The 12,594-nt window shown below is 38.1% G+C and overlaps 1 protein-coding gene across 2 annotated transcripts in view; it reads right to left on the reverse strand.

The window, feature by feature from the left end:
• CNTNAP2 (contactin associated protein 2) overlaps positions 1 to 12,594 on the reverse strand; it is a 1,009,321-nt gene that overhangs the window by 274,204 nt on the left and 722,523 nt on the right. The window lies entirely within an intron of this gene.

Here is a 12,594-nt window from a genome sequence, read left to right on the forward strand (position 1 = left end):
GATGAAACACTTTTTTACTGGGAGGGTGACGGAGCACTGGCACAGGCTGTCCAGAGAGGCTGTGGAGTCTCCCACTTTGGAGACTTCCCAAAAGACCATCCGCAAATGGTCCTGGGCAACCAGCTCTAGATAGCCTCACTTGAGCAGGGGGGCCAAACCAGATGACCTCCAGAGATCCCTTCCAACCCTTCTGTGAATCTACAATTCCATGAATGTTTACTATTTCCCAGCATGTTTTTTAAAGAATTGCATCAATTCCTTAATTGATCTTTGTATGAATGCACATTAAAGAAAAGAAATCCCCAAAATTACAGTGCTTATGGAAAGGTATCAGACCACATGATTTTATACTGCATCTCTCCAAGCACTAGCCTGTGTGTGCATCATGATTTTTTTGTACAGCAAAGCAATGATGAAGACATTCTGGAAATGAGTACTGATCTGAGGCTATGATATTGCTCACTGATCACTGCTTCACTCAGTATTTCCTATCTTGTCATTGTCCCATAAATTACCTGAGGATGGGCTCTATGCTAATGCACACATCAGTAGAAATCAACCATTTGCATGAACCCATATAAAAAACATTGTACCAGTGCTTCTGGCACTATCATCAACGTAAATTGCAACCTTCCTAATATCAGTTCTTATTTACAGCTGACAGGATGGAGGAATTAGCCATGTGTAGAGTCATTCCTGATGTAAATCGCCATACTTAATGCTATTCCAAAAACATTTTCCAGCCAAAATACGCTGACCTGTGGCTCTGTTCCAGCATCAAATTCAAACAACAATCTAAAACATTGCCATAAAATAAATTGGAAGGACAGACTCTAACACAAATATTGAAGTGCCAGTACATGGGAAAGAATAATTTGGACTATCGTGCACTTAATGCACTGACCAGATTAGAAAATGTTATCTCCTGTTTATAACATCACCAAATATAAGAGCAAGTAAAATAACAGGTTTCCTCTCATCCTTGTCATTACATATATTAGGATACGAAACCACTTCGATCCCCAAAGTCGAATAACAAGCCAAGAACTAAACTTAGCCCCTGATCCTTGAAAGCCAAACTCCCATTAGAGATGATGAAAAGACAGTCAGTTAATTGGAAAATAAGCAAGATTGTACTTTGTTACTTCATGTCAAAAGCATAAAGTTACCAACTGGCAGCATCACTTTTGGGTGACCACAGGATGAGGGCGGCTGTGTTCACTACAGGAAACTGTTTTCTTCTGAAATGTGGCATAAAACCTAAAATGTATTGTTTTATATTTTGCAATTCAATAATCCAGTTGTTCATTAGTAGTCATTCACTGTAAAATGCAGAACATGAAATAATCTGACCTGCAAAAGCTGACTTTACAAAACCAAATTTTTTCAAACATTTTTTATCTTCATCCTTACTCCCAACATTCATCCAAGCAAAAATAAATAGCTCACACACTCCTATATCATCTGACATTGTAGGAGACCAGTGGGCTGGCTCGTTGGTAGCTTTAGCTAAACAGCCATGAAAGGTGATGGCAATGATGATGACTGCATTAAATGTAGCATATGCCCAGTAGGAAGCAGGCTGAGACCATCAATTCATTTTATTTTGATAGCTGAACAGCCACACAGTGAAAAAAAAACCAAACATTTTGGGGCACTACTGTTTTGGGTGGGAACTGAAGTGGTCAGACCTGGATGACAAACTCAGCACTCCAATGCTTTCAAGACTTCCTTTAGTAAAACCAGTAGTATTAAAAACCTTCAAACTTTACCTTCTTCAGTCAAAGGTTTTGAATTAAATTGGCACGTGCATTTAAATTAGAGATAATACTTAAAGTGAACAGCTGCCCTTGGTTGAACCCTCTAGCAAAGTCACCTCTTGGAATTTGCTTGCTCTATTTTTATTGGGATAATTTCACATCCGAGAGTGAAAAAAGTACCAACCTCCAGGAGTATGCAAAGAGATTTTTTAGTGCATCCCAGAGCAGAAGCCAGCCTGCATAAGGGGCTAATCCAATTTCAAAACCACTTTTGATTAGCACATATTCCTAAAAGTGGCATGTTCCAGCGTGAAGTTTGATGTTGACCAGAGCAAATGTGAGTTTACTGTACTGTAAAATTCCTATGGTGTTTTCTAGGAAACTGTACAGCACTTGGTTCTAAAACTCCACTGAACGAAAGCAACAGCACATCTTCTTTTCCTCTCACAGCCCAAGACATCTCCAGACACTCAAAGACATTTTGTTCCCTTTCTGACCTACAGCTTGCTATGCATTTTCACAAGGCTTCATTTTTAAAAATTAGCAAATCCCATCAAAATTAATCAAAGCCTGAAAGCGACTTATGTTGCAAATGAACTTTTCATTATTCTTATTTCAAAGAAGTTACACTAGATGTGAATTTAGGCAACTTCGAACTCTGAAGTACTAATTTTTCCAGTAGCATGAAGCTGCTCAAGAGTTTCTAGTATTCCACCTTTTTATCACCCTGCACCACCTCCACACTCTCTAGAATCCTTCCGTAGTGCTTTAATTTCCCGAAACCTAGCTAATATTAGCACATTAGTTTCAATTAAACCAACTCCAATTCCGAGAGCCAAGTAATTAAGCTCAACAATGATCTCCTTAGTATATTTTAGTTGGCTGCCATAAGCCTTCCAGCTACCATATACAGAGTGATTTGGATTTGCCATCAACTCCTAAAAATGCACTAGATGACCCTCTTCCCAAGCAGCTTTTGAATTCCACCACCTCTATATAGCACTGCTGGTCTATTGTTTCTTTATCTCCACCTACTAAGCTCTGATCCTGTTTTACTGCTCTTCAAACCCTTGCCCACCTTCTTTTGATAACTTTGAAAACAATATGAAGAATGATGTAAACAGAGAGAAGCAGAATCTCAAAACAAAATTTCATAGCTTGAAAAAATGACCAGTGCAAGCAATAAGTCTCCCACAGGTGTGCATAAGGACTAGTCAGCTAGAAAGCAAGAAAGAGAGGGAGAAAGAATCATAGAATCACAGAATAGTCTGGGTTGGAAAGGACCCTAAGATCATCCAGTTCCAACCCCCTGCCATGGGCAGGGATGCCTCACACTAGACCACATCACCCAAGGTTCTGTCCAGCCTGGCCTTGAACACTGCCAGGGATGGAGCATTTACCGCTTCTCTGGGCACTGTTCCAGTGCCTCACCACCCTCACAGTAAAGAAGTAATCAAAACACACAAAAGGATGGACTTAAAAAGAGAAGGAAGGGAAAATAGGCGGAAAAATTAAAAAGCTAAAAATTAACGAAAACCAATCGTTTTCTTTAGTATTGACACTATGTATTAAAAAGTGTATTTTTTAATTTGCATTTTTTTCCTTATAAAGTTTCTATTTAAAAGCTCAGGTATAGTTGAAAATTTCCAGTGTCTATTGTGAATTTTCCTGATCGCATTTATTACCTATTTTGGGGGAATAAATAACTCTTAGAAATATTTGAACAAGCATTACTAACAAATTACGTATATAAAAAAGAAGTAGTATTTTGATTGGTTTGAAAATCTTATTGATAGTAAACCATATGAATAAACCATAGTAGCAATGTATAAAGGGAAAAACATGAAATAAATGTTAAGTTTTAATGCATAGAAAGAACATCACACAACAACAGAGCATTTCCCCTAAATGTTAAAATGGCCTATTTGTGTAAAAATCTATTTCCCAGTAAAACTCAATCACCTGAAACAAACAAGAATTCCTGCTGCTGAAAATCCAGGGATTGCAATTTATATTTAAATCTGATACCGGTCTTTTGTAGGTTAGGCTTTTTATTAGAGAGCGATAATACTGCATTTTCATTAAAATAATGTAAAACCACAAAAATGACAAGTTTAGTCAGTAATACAGGAAGAACATGGTAATGTTCCTGCGCAGCATTTACTGTAAACCTCTTCATCTCAGACTCTGGCCAAGTGTGGGCTGTTACTGCAGCCCTGCATATGTGCAGGCTCGCATACCCCTCTGGCAATCAGTGGTGACACCAGTTTTGACATACTTCTGTCACATTATTTCTATAATAGATAATACACAGCAGAACAGAGCCCTTTTTTTTCCAGGATGACAGCAATCCCAATCATTACCACTCCTTAAATTCCTCTTTAAATAATAAATAATCCCTCTAAGTGGATTATTTAAGAGCCAGAGAGAAACAGAAAAGGTATCATGCTGTAACTTCCCTTCAACTTCAAAGAAACTTATTTCTTATTAATTACAGATTTTACCCTTTGATACAGACCTAGGCAAGCTATTGCTTGCTGTCTTAGATGAATTATTATACCAGGAACACACTTGCAAGATGTTCTGTGACTTGCAAACATGCTACTCCTTTAGTCTGTAGGATCGTGAGTGATTTACTAAAAGCTTCTGCAACGTGAAATACATTCTTCCTACAAGAATTATGCCTTTGTTGCCATTCTAAGCCACTTGCACATGAAAGATAGGATGTGCTCAACCATGTATGCCATTTACTTTCAGTTACTCCTGTTACACAACGTAAGGATGTCTTTTGTGGCTTTAGACAGGGTTTGTACCACCATCCAGCAGTGCTGAACAGAGCTAAGGGCTCCCAGTGTTCCCCACAGTCCTGATCCCAGGCAATACAAGTCCCAGGAGTCCTCACTGCAAAGAAAGGGTACTTTCTGGAGTGCTTTGCCACTCTGGCCTTTCTTTATTTCTCACTGGAGAATCTATCATATAACTCCCTGTCTACTCATGTCCATCCATTTAACTTGGAAGGGTATCCAGACATGCAGCAAACAGGGTGGTCAGGTTACTCAGGGCATACATACCTAGCCTGTATTTGGAGATCAAGGCTCTGAGGAGCAGTGCAAATGTTCCTGCCCTGAGCTGGATACTCAGTGTTACTCCCCCTTAGTTCCCAAACCGTTCGAACCTAGCACCATGTATCTGAAGTTTGAAAACTATTCCTTCTTATTGAAACCAAAATACTTGATGAATCAAAGCACACCTTAAAATGTCTAAGAGAGTGGGGAGACTTATGAACATAAAAACATGACAACCTGAAAATGCCACTGTTTTTACTGATGAAATACAGAGGCAATTAGGAATAAAAGAACAGCTAAAAGGATGCTCACCACTCTACTCTGGTGAAATGCCATTAATAAGCAGTCTTAATACAGGAAATAGGACTTCAGTAAGGTCCGCATTGCTGCTATTATTGTTGCACTGCAATTAATCTGAGAGAAATCTCAAAGAATATCCTGAAGTAGGACAGAAATTATTTTACACTGTTTTGAATATGCTCAGCTTATTTATTCATGAGTTTGTCAGCAGGAAAGCATGGCTATTTTTCAGTCTTTGACAAAGAAGAGGAGCTATTCTATTATCACGCCTCAGTCATAACTCCAAGCAAGGACTACAGAGTTTGGGAGACAGGGAAAAAGAAACCTGTAATAGACTGAATTGAATGGAATTTTACTGGGGTGGGGGGGGGTGGGGGGTGTTGCTTTTAAAATACAGATAGTGAGTTTCTGATTAACAGGTATATAATAAAAGGATTACTGAAGTTAGCATGACATTCAAAAAACAATTCAAACTTTTTCTCTAAGCATTACTTGCATTACTTTGAATAAAAATGAATCTTGACAACAGTAATGCTATAAGCATTGGAATCGCTCATTATTTTTCTTGTGTTCACTGGAATCCATATACAATCCAAAACACCAACAGGCCACAGAGGATGCTGAATGATTTGACATAATAGGTAACTGGATTATCTTTCTTTTGTCCAGGTGTTTCTGTACAACACAAAACCTGCCTGTAAGTCCAAAGTAGACACTGACACTAGGATGCTGCATGCAAACACGGATCCATTACCTATGCAGTTCTCATTGATGTATATGCATATATTCACTTGCTTCGCTTTAATAATGAACCAAGATCCAACTAAGATCTATCTTAGATGTTCTGTGGGTAAAACCTTATCTGAGGAAAGACCTAATTTGCCCTTTACCAGACTTTCAGTTACCACTCATTATCTTTCTTTGGTTTTGCTGTGTTCATAAACTTTGCTGTGTTCATGTTTGCTGGTGTTACAGATTTCTTGTCCTTGAACAGACTTGGCCAGCAGGCCACAAATCAAGGTGCAGTACCAATTATAGCAAGAGTCAGGATGTTTTTGCTTCAGTGAAATGAAGCTTGCTCTCTGCTTAGCACGGTAAATGATCTGCATTGATCATGAAGTTGTGGCCAGCAATCCTCTCAGCTCCTCAGGACCGCTACATTCAAACACACTTGGCACAGAAATCTTTACGCAAACAAAACCAAACCTCCAATCCAAACAAAACAAAAACTCTCGTTACTTCCAACTACCCAACATGTGGAGATTTTGTTAAGACACTTCTAGGTCTGTGGGTGAAGAACTGGCATATTGGTGCAGAGCAGCATCACAGATAAATTATCTCATATGTCTCACATTTTTTCTAGTCTCCTTGCAACTTCAGATTTTCTGAAAACGAAATTGGTTCAGTATCTCTTTCAAACATTCCTGCTGCTTGACACACTGCTTTGCAAAAGTATGATGAAAATGCAGTCCATGCCACTGGGGACAGATGATTAGAAATAAAAGCAGCCTTGATCTGTTATTCCTGTGTCACTCGGGACCAACACCACTGTAAATACGATTCAGTTTTTTTAAAAGTGTGTATGAAATCAGAATATGTTACAAATATCAGAGGTAGAGACACAATAAAACATCAAACAAGAATGAGTAAAGGGGAAAGGGAAAACAGGTAAAAAGAACTTCTGAGGTGGACTAATGTTAGCAGGAGGCAGATTACTAGTTCTGAATGTGATGGAAGACAAGATTCCATGTAATAGTATAGTATGTTCCAAGATACAAGTATTTTTGTGGATACAATTTTAGCTTGGTACAACAGATTCATTATGTATTATTCATCTACACAAGTGCTTTGCTAGGCATGTCATTTTAAAAATAGCTTGACAGATATTAAATATGTCTTGAACTTATCCCCATGACCTTAATAAAGCTGGGTTAAACCTCACTATTAGCTGTGGAGTATATGTTTGCTGACTAGCAAAACAGTCCAGCTATTTTTGCAAAGCTGTATTGGGGTAGGCTTCCAGTAGAAAGCAAAATAATGGCTCTTTTCTCAAGTAACTGAGACTGCAGCATATACTAACCAGCTGCCACTTTCTGAAACTCAGAGTTCAGCAACTAAGTTGGTAACTGATGCTGAATCCTTAGCTGCTGCTTCTGAAATGCTGGACTGCATTTCAACCTTTGCATCTTTCTAGCAGCTCTGTCTGCATCAGTGCACTGGCCAACAAACACCCAGATCTGAAGTTTAATTTCCACCATTACATATGGCAAGCATACTTTCATTTTTAGTTTTCCAATCTGCAGATCCATTTTTCATAGACCCATAGAACAGAACAGTTACGGTTGGAAAGGACCTTAAGATCATCTAGTTCTAACCCCCCCTTACATGGGCAGGGACACCATTTTCCAGAAACTTTGATAGTATTTTATTCCTATTCCTATTAATCAAGAGAAATCTCTTTCCTACTCCTTATTCCAAGGATCTAATGAAGCTATCATGAATCATTTTTGCTGGCAACACAAATTCCTTGAAATAGAAGCCACTGTCTCTATGCCGTTTTTCATTACAATATGCCTATCTTACAGAAAATCAGACATTCATTATTTTTTTTCATCTTCTCAAATCATACCAATTATTTCAAAAGAGACATTGAACAGGGTCTTGTTGAGTAATTTCTTCTAAAGAAGAAGTGATCAGTATCTGGAGGCCAACTCCTTCTGCATAAATACTTACATGTATACAGATTTCCACAAAGACATCTGTGGGTACATATGGTTTACGCCACAAGCATGTACAGGCATAAAAGCTCAAGGGGATAACACACTCTCCTCCCCCAGATTATAATGGCAGTGATGTTATGTGAACCTTACTTTAAAATATTTGGCTCTTCCTGCATAATCCCTTTAATCTTTAGTAAATCTCTGTCCTTATACACACTCAGGTTACGTTAGCTGGTCTGAGCGACACTGTTTTAACATCCACAAATGCATCTGGGCAAAGCATGAAATCACTGAAGGTGACTCATGGAAAAAATGGGGTATGCTATAATGAAAATGGGGAAAAGTAGGCAAAATTAATGCAGAATTATTCACCAGGTGAAAAGGGGAAACTACTTCAGGTGCTTGGTTTCAGAAAAAACGTTTTTATACACTGATTTGATAAATAACATTGCGGATAAAAAAGTGCAGTAAACCATATGCAAGCATACTCCTGAAATAATATGTATTTTGGGCTGTTCATACCTCAAATAGACATGTTAGTGATCACACTACATCCATTCTCAAGTTCATATGCATTCTGCTGTGTTCCAGAGGTTTATCTGATAAACTCACTATGAAGAAAGTGTGATATAGGGGGTGGGATCTGATAGCATTACTAGCAACAAAAAACAGTTCTTACAAGGCAGTTACAACACTTCCCAACTCCAAACATCAGCTAAGGGCTGTTTAAAGTGGCCCCTGAGAAACAGAAAGTCTTTCCAAATGCAAAACCTAATACAGAAGACAGAGCTCAACGCACCAGACTGTCAGCTGGGAAAGCTCCAGTTAGAATTTAGGAAAGCCTAACTACAACCTTTAGATAACTGGTAAACGTCACAGCATCGAGAACTGAAATGGTATCATCTCATCAATGAAAACATGGCAAGCAATGTTTCAGTAAAAGCTGAGCACTTTTCTTATAAGGCAATGCGGAGCAATGAAGAAAAGGCCAAGAGAAGTCGAAGCATATTAGGGAATGGAGTTCTGCCTTACAATCCTTTTGGTTTATGCACTGGAAAAGTGCCATCTCCTCTCAACTGCATGCTTAGTTTGATTCTTCATACTGCGGTTGATGACACGCATTCATCTCGGGAATGGGGATGAAACAAGAAACACTGGACATTTTTACTGCATATCTGAATAAGGAAAAATACTCAGGGTAATGTGAATGCAACTAGGATGCAGGTGAAAGTGAAATTCTTGTCAAGACATGCAATGATATATCAATCTAGATCCATTCTGTCTGTGAAATTCGTAAACTCATCTGTTTTGGTCATTCATCAAGAAAGATGACTTTCCCCAGAACAGCCTGGGTTCATGGAGAAACAATGTCTGTGAGTGTTTCTGTGAAAACAATAACCATGAATGGTTTTAAACAGTTCTATAAAATGGGGTTCAGTACAAACAGAAGAGGCAATTATTGCCTTCCTCTATTTTCTTTTTAAGAAATAAAGACGGTTAATCTTTTCCCATAATAAGCAGAGCACAGTCACTGAGGGGGTATGAGAAACAACCAGTTTGGAACATTCGGCTATAACTGCAAACTTAAAACTCGAATGCACCACTTTTACTTATAAAGTCATAGCAAGGAAACCAGGACTCACCACACTGCAGTTACACTTTCTTTAGAGGACTTCTAATGTTCACAAAGCTCTTATCAGCTGCTATTATTACTAACAAAGCAACATGCAGCCTTTTACATTTAGTACTACTAGATTAAGTCTAATTCCTACACAACAGCAAAGATGACTTGGAAAATCAGAGAAGCAAGCTCACCAGCTAAAAGAATGATGAAGTGAAACTAAGAGATTCAGTGATCACAGAATCAAAACATCTCAAAGGAATAGTTTAGAGACAAGCAAAGCTGCAGCATGAAACCAAGACACGAGAAAAGGGTGTATTAATCATCAAGTGGAAAAAAAGACCTCTTAACTAACCATTTATCTACCTAACAATTAGCTAGGAGGGTTGCTATGTATTTTATCAGAAACATTTAACCTATGAATTTATATCTGCTTCATTTTTATGGCAACATGACAATGACTAAGGAAAAAAGGAATCTCTGAAAGCTGTTGATTTCCACTTCTAGGACACAAACATGTACATCAGAGCAGAGCAAGGACATTCCTCATGCCACCCTTCTGCTTGAAAAAAAATCACTAGAAATTGAAGTCAGTTTTTCTAGAACATTGACAAAGAAGAAGGGATCAATCAGTAAGTTTCTTTGAGGCTGGACAAGACACATGAAAGCCTAAGGCATATTTTCTGAAAGAATATTGAGAATGGAATGCTAAAGCCTGAGCAAGTTTTGGAGCAGCTTCCATTTATCACTGTCGGACTGCAGAAATCCCATTCCTCTCTCAGGCTCTTTTAGAAAACTCTTCTTAAGCAGGAATTATACCTATAACTGGCACTCTAGATCAGTTAATGCCTAGTGATGTGAAAATTAATATAGTGAACTCTGATTTGGATGGATCCTTAGGAAATACACCATATTGCTATTTTTGTTTTTATCTCAGTCTACCCATATATCTTATTTACTACTGGTATTACAATTGCTTTACTGTAACTAAAACAACCAAACAGCAAATGAAGTTTTCTATTTTACCTGTTAAACTCCTGAATTCATGATGCTGGTGTCTCATTTCCTCCAAAGACAAACAGGCATGAAACACTACCTCATGCACTGCAGTAACTCTGCTTTATGCTTTTCATATGCTGCCTGCAGGCACAGTGAATAGGAATAGGAATAAAAATTGGAACACAACACCAAGAGATCTTATTCTGCTCTCTATATCTATGCTTTTAGCTCCCATATTCTGATTATTTGTTACAGCTCCTACAGCTCTGGGAAATGACAGACTCACAGATATTGTGAAAACAGCAGCCTACCTCCCTTCAGGGCCTCAGTTCCCAGGGTGAAGGGAAGAATGGCAGAACCAGTATGCTGTCTCCTCCCCATTGCAGAGGCTGAGATCAGTGGCCCATGGAGAATTTCATACTGAGGAAGTCACAAGCAAGTGTTATTAGGAAGTCTAATGACAACCCTGGATGAAGATACAATTTTATTCACTAACATCCTGCATTCTAGGAGTATACTGTATTACTGTCCTCTATATCACTTAGTTTCTTACAGCAAAGAAGGGAAGCTTCTTCCCATTAAAGCAAACTGGTTCTATATCCTTCATTGCCTCTTTCCTTCTTGTTAATAAGTGGACACAAAAGAACTTTCTTCTACCTCAAGTTCCTGTCTGGAAATGAGGAAAATGTCCTGTACTTCCCATACCAAATGGAAAATGTATGGGTATCAAGAACTCGGAAAACAGCCAGCTTTCTGCATATCCTCAGTACTAAACATATCATTAGCTTATCAAAAATGAAAGTTTCCAAAGAAACAAGAAGAGGATATGAGAAATGTAAAGGTAAAAGAGCAAAACAGAACAAAAAGTCTGGTGTTGGGTTTTGTTTGGTTATCCGCGTCACACCGCCCCCTCCCAAATTTCCATTTACATGCATGCTATTATTAAGTTGCAATTATAATTCATGGGCTTAGGATTTCATTCATTTATCATTAACAACAGGTATTAACATTCATTTATCTATTAACAATAATAGTTACTTGGATTGCCAAGATGAAGCCTCTATCGTGCTAATTATTAAATTGCAATTATAATTCATGGGCTTAGGATTTCATTCATTTATCTATTAACAATAGATATTAACATTCATTTATCTATTAACAAAAATAGTTACTTGGATTGCCAAGATGAAGCCTCTATCGTGCTAATAACTGCATATTTGCACAGGAATTCCTGTTCTAAATATCGCATCTAGACAATACAGACAACAAAAAAATCATCAGACTCATGTTGAGTGAACTGGAAAGAAACATTAAAAATCCAAACTAAATAAAGCCATAGAGGAAATTGTACCAGTCAGGAACTGAACAGAGATCTCCTCAGTATGCAGTTAATTGACACAAAGACTCCAGGCTCCCTGCTTGAAAATGGCTTCCCCAGGAACTTCCAGTGTACCTCTAATTTTATTGGGTTTTGTGAGACTCCAGTAGAGATGTGCTTGCTTTTTTTCTTCCCACCAAGCTATCCTAATTAATTTTGGCTTTCTGATGATAGTCTGACACATTTAAAGAAGGAGAATCTAACACCGCGTCTAACCGATGAGCTTTCTATGCACATTATCTCCAGCTCCATCCCCAAGGAAATTCGCCCTCTGAATACCTGCCCAAAGATATATCCATAGACTACTTTTTGAAAGATATGCAAGCAGGGAGCTTGTATCCATCAGCAGAATCCAATCACAACGCTTCTAGTTCTGAACATGATTCAGGATCCTATCTATACATTAAGGCCCGAGAAAGAAGAAATAATTTTCCACTTTGCAGAGTCTCTGTGCTATGCTAAATTAAGCAAAATAATAGCAACGGAGACAAACCGTGCATTAGGAATAGTTCAAAAACAGCAGGGAGGAGGGAGAGGAGTAACAAGCATTACAGTATCTATTAACTAACAGAATGCTTATGGAAATAAGGATAAGATGCACATGCATTTCAAATGAATCCTTATCTATAGCACCATAAGAAAATACAGCAAAATAAATTTGTCAGGGGAAACAGCTTAAAGCATAACTCTGTAAGCATCCAGCCATTAGTTTCATCTGAAGTGCATGTGATTTCTTTTATCACAATGAACT

Source organism: Pezoporus flaviventris, unplaced genomic scaffold (assembly GCF_033815535.1).
Source record: "Pezoporus flaviventris isolate CSIRO_AGI_PZ_B2104156 unplaced genomic scaffold, CSIRO_AGI_Pfla_v1 ptg000037l, whole genome shotgun sequence".
Lineage (NCBI taxonomy): Eukaryota > Metazoa > Chordata > Aves > Psittaciformes > Psittacidae > Pezoporus > Pezoporus flaviventris.